The 5,371-nt window shown below is 38.8% G+C and overlaps 1 pseudogene; it reads right to left on the bottom strand.

The window, feature by feature from the left end:
• Positions 1–1,797: 1,797 nt before the first annotated feature.
• On the bottom strand, positions 1,798–1,881 carry LOC117210748 (annotated as a pseudogene).
• Positions 1,882–5,371: the final 3,490 nt, after the last annotated feature.

Below are 5,371 nucleotides of genomic sequence, written 5' to 3'. Positions count from 1 at the left end.
CGATCTGTTGAAAAAGGAGATAGACTTCAGGTTCGGGGATCGGGAATCAGAAGCCTTCGAAACCTTGAAAGCAGCGTTTACCAGCGGGCCTGTGTTAACACTTTATAGAATAGGCGCAGAGACCGAGTTGCATACGGACGCGTCCGCAGAGGGTTACGGAGCAATATTAATGCAACTAGATCTAAACGACGGTAAATTCCATCCGGTCTACTTTGCCAGCGGAAAAACAACTCCCGCGGAAGCGAAGTACACCAGCTACGAACTAGAGGTGCTAGCAATAGTAAAAGCGTTGAAAAGGTTCAGGGTATATCTGTTAGGCGTGCCGTTTACTATTGTTACGGATTGTCAAGCATTCGCCAGAACGATGAGAAAGAAAGACTTGTGTGTGCGTGTGGCTAGATGGGCCTTGTTACTAGGCGAGTTTAAGTATCAGGTGTGTCATCGGCCGGGGAACAGTATGCAGCATGTAGATGCTCCGAGTAGGAACCCCCTGCCGAGCACTATGTATGTAACGGAGAGTGAGGACGGGCTGATTGCATGGTTGAGAAGGGCACAGAACAAGGACATTGAAGTCCGTAGGATTTTGGACGCCGCAACGTGCAGTCAGGCCGATGGGTATGTAATTAGAAACAATATTTTGTATAAGGAGTGTAAGGACGATGTGCTAATAGTAGTGCCGAAGGCGATGCGGGCTCAAGTAGTCAGGCAAGCGCACGAGCGTGGGCATTTCGGGGTTACCAAAACAGAAGCTATGGTCAAGAAGGACTTCTGGTTCAAGGGGTTACGCGAAAAGGTCGAACACGTGGTATCCAACTGCCTTGACTGTATCCTAACCGAACGAAACATAGGTAAGCTAGAAGGGAACCTGCGAAATTACAAGAAAAGAAGAAAGCGTGCGAAGCAGTACCGAAGGAAGGACCCGCGCACACCTCGATTTCATGAAACCTTGGGTCATAAACGCCGAAAATGACGCATCTGATGACAGCGAGATAGAAGGCAACATCTGAGGGCAGATGTTATTGCAGGATGGCCGAGTGTAGTATCGTGGACGAAAAGCCTAAGAGATATCGGGCGAACCATGAACAATGTCGCGAGAGCCGAGGCGCCGTCGGGTCCATCAATGTATCATCGGTCTTTTCAAGTGCATAGTTTCGTAGAAAAGACCTACGTGACCCTGGCTACGAGCGTCTGCAGAACACGTGTGCCTAGCAAAAGACAATAGAATGCGACAACGAGCAGAGAGTTAGTCGAGAAGCAGAGTTTGCGGGTGGCGTTGCCGAGAGAGTGTTGATTGCATTTGGTGAAAGTCGAGTCGTTATCTAATTATTTAGTTGTGCTGTTTTCTGTACGTTTGGTGTGAATAGTTCAGGTTGAACAACAATCGTCTTTTTCTGTCCGATTAACATCTGTATCATCCATTCCTTGTAAATATATTATATCACGATATTACATTAATATATTCCGATATTACAGGTGGGGGCTCGTCCGGGATTGAATAAGACAGTGTTAAGACAATCATAAGAGTCAGTCTTAGAAAGTCACGCCTAGAGTTCGGAAGTAGATTGTAAAGTGTATTGATGTTAGAAAAAAAATAAAGTTTTCTTTTTTTATTTTTTACCTCAAATTCCTTTTTTATTTTGTTATTTTACGTGACACGCCCGTCGATACATTGTATATGATCCGGCGGGCAGATAAGACGGTCTGCCTGCGACACTGTAGGACCGCGAGCGACGGTTAGAAAATACAGCCTGTGGTAAGCATCGTGGCGTAACACCTACTTTCATGTCGATTATTGATAAAGATTATTCGCCAGTGATATCATTTATATGTGTTCCTCCCTTGTCTACGGGAATGTTAAACGTCTCTCCTATCATACTACAAAAAAAATTTTTTTTTTTTTACGTGGAGGAAATCTTCATAGACACCTTACCACCCTGTGGGGACGGGCAGAAGGTAGTGCCGGCTAAAACCTCCACGAACGGGACAGTGTACCAGTGCGAGTTTTTATCGTCGGGCCACTGTGTGCTTAACACCAAGCACGTTTAAAAACCAAGTACTCCCAGAAAGTACATCCACAGCACACGCAAGGGAGGAGCTTGGCCGCTTGCCTGTTTGTATTATTCTAAGAGAAATTTTGGTTTTTCCGTCCCTTTTTAGATTGGAGTCCTTATGCCGAGGATTCGAGCTCGCCACGGGTCGTCTTCAGTTCTGGGCTTTAACGACCGTAGCTGGCTGTCTCGCCGAGGTTCTAGCTGATTGGAAAGTATTTGATTCTTAATGTGGCAATGTATATCATAGGAAGTATTCTAAGTAGCCTCATGAAGGAGATGTACTTTTTTCATAGCCCTCTCAAAATACAAGGGGTAAAGGCAAATAATTCCCTTAATTAAATCATTATTATTTAATCTATTATGAAGCTCTTAATAATATATTTTTGCTGCTATTATATTTCTTGTAGTAAGAGATGGCCGTTCTAAAAGAATTCCTGCCTCTTGTAATGCACTTATTTCCAAGATGCCTAGCCTTGCGTTTTCCATCACACTGGTAAAGATTTTATAACGTATGGGATTAGCATAAGTTATAAATAGGTCTAATTCATAATTTGTAACAGAAGATTTTAACTTCAAGATTTAGATTTAGATTATTAGAATTACGGTAAAGAATTATGATGTGGATCTTTCCCGTCGATTGAAAAGTGCAGCTATTGAAATAGGCTTAGAAATCTGTTATAATTTTTCTTTTTACTTAAAAAAAATTTGTTTGTATTCGTTAATTATATACAAAATCATACCTCAAAATTCAACAAATTCGTTTCTTTCTTTCCCTTCTAAAAAAAATCACAAAAAGTGGCTGTTTTAGAACATTCTAATTCCGAACACTCCCTTAATCGCTTTATTTACTTATCAATTCGTGTCCCGGTGCTTTTTGGGGGTTAAAATGGTAATAGATCATTTCTTTCACCTGTGAGTTTATAAATGGTTTTACAGGAAAAGATATCTAGAAAGGTGATTTACAAAAATTTCATGTATTATCACAAATATGATTTATAGATATACAAATATTTCTGCTTCGTTGGTAGAAGAAAGTGTTTTTTATTATTATTTAATTTGTACTTTACAATTTGTCCAGCTAGACATTTGGTAAATTTTTCTAGCTTAATGGCTAAATAACATTTGGATGGCTACGACCAGCGGGATACCATCATCGAGTTTGACTATTTTATTTCTTTAGTGAGGTCAATGGGATGTTTTCTTTTTGTCTTCTGTCTCTGAGAGTTTTGCTCGCTTCTGCAGTCAGTTGGTTTTGATGTGTTGTCGTTTTTCCTTGTATTTTTCTGCGTACCTGCCGATTTCAATAGAAGAAAGTGACTTAAATACTTCGGCTAATTCACAATTAAGTTAGCTTTATCAGTGTGGGGTATCGTGTCCTCCTCGCGACAAATGGATCGCAGAAATAATTTAAGATGAACCAGTGAATTTCTTGAATATCTACCAAAGAGAATAGTTACTGTCTGCTGTAAGGGACAAGTTTCTTAGATACTTTCGGAAACAGTTGTTTTTGAATTTCTGAAGGATTGTTGCCACTTTTCTCGTTGCTTCATTTAACCTACGTTTCCTCTTGCTTCTCGATTGCCTTGTGATATTCTTCTGAGCTTATGTCTTTCTGTAATTTTTCTTTTTATGGAATCTGGGTAGTCCTGTTTGGTTGCGGACTCTTCATCAGGTGTAGTAGAACGGATCGTATTTATTATGTTGCTATTCAAATATTCCATACCTGCGTCAAAATCTTCGTTTGTTCTTAGCGAAACTGAAGCCGATCTTGAGATGTTTAAAGCTTCCCGACAGCACTGATACTTTGTGTGGTCGTTCTGAGTAGTTCTATTTAGTTTTCAATAATTGTTGAACTAGTTGTTGCTACAAGTGCGTGATCTGAAGAGAGCTCCAGAAAAGAGCCGACTCTGGTATATCTTGCAGAGATGTTTTAATATTTATATGATTTAATATTGAATATAATGTTAAAGAGATCAATCAACACAGTATTATATCGTAGATTATTTGGATTACTACACATGTTATATTTCTTATTATTTCAATCTCTTGGCATTTCATTTTTCTCTTTACTTCTCATATTTCTCTGTAATTTACTTTACTTGTCTAACTTATAGTTTCTCATTTTATCGAAGAACTTTCAGATATGTGAATATGCACACATTTTATCGCTCAGGTAGTTTGCGCAGCTTATTGCTAAATGTACATGAAACAAATATAGACATCCCATAAAATGATTCGCTTAACTATTACCCTATACGCGCAAATATTATTATAAATAATATTTATTTTTATATACATATATTTAAAAGGTAAACTTTTCGGTTTTCTACATATAAGATGTAGTAATATAATGATCCAAAACTTATTGTAGTTTATAATTATGCCGATAAAGAGAACTGATGTTTATAATGATTCCTTGTGATGTTTAGAATGATATTTATAACGATGCTTGTTGATAAATTATAATTATTTCGTACATTATAACAAAAATACATGATACATTAAAGTTATTCGTTTTAAAGTATAATTAATAAAAAAGCGATGATTGTGTTACGTAAAAATAGTGGGAAAATAATAATAAAGGAAATGTTGGGCTCTTGAACCAGAGGTCCAGATACCTTTATTCTGCAATAAGATTGCAAGTGTGCGATTAGACCGTTATCGAAAGACTGAAGTCTCGATCAGTCCTTCAAACAGGCAAACAGTCTTTGTCCCAACTACGGGAAGATAGAGGAGGCCTACTTTTTCAACGAACGACGTCTCCCACTAGCAACTTTCCCTCGAGGACGGCTAGCATCTTTTTCTAACCACTGATATGGAGATTGACCAATTAGCAGCAACGTCAATTTCCCTTACTTTCTGAACGAAGACTATCCGCGACGAATCCGATGATCTTGTGTCCTTAGACATACATATTGAATCTAGAATCATTGTCATTAGTTTCTCTACCACGATTACTTGTTCGATTCTATAATAATCGCATTTGCACTAGTCAATGTCTTCCCTATTGCATAACGACAACGTGTAATCCAAATAAAGATTCGACATATATATGTCAGGTTTACATTAGAATTAGGGTTAGGGGCGTGAAACGAATCTTCGTTTGGGTTACACGTTGTCGTTATGCAATAGAGAAGACATTGACTAGTGCAAATACGATTATTGCATGACTTGATAAGTATCCGTGGCACTTAGATACTCGAGAAACTAATGACAATGATCCTAGGTTCAATAACGAATCCGCGGTCAACGGGATAACAGGCTGCGCCTTCTTCCAAATTCCAAGTCGTACTCGATTTGCTTGGCTACGGTGGAAGTAT

This window comes from Bombus bifarius, unplaced genomic scaffold (genome assembly GCF_011952205.1).
Source record: "Bombus bifarius isolate JDL3187 unplaced genomic scaffold, Bbif_JDL3187 scf7180000008211_frag, whole genome shotgun sequence".
NCBI lineage: Eukaryota > Metazoa > Arthropoda > Insecta > Hymenoptera > Apidae > Bombus > Bombus bifarius.
Note: the sequence above shows the minus strand (reverse complement) of the source record. Positions and strands in the feature narration are given on the sequence as shown.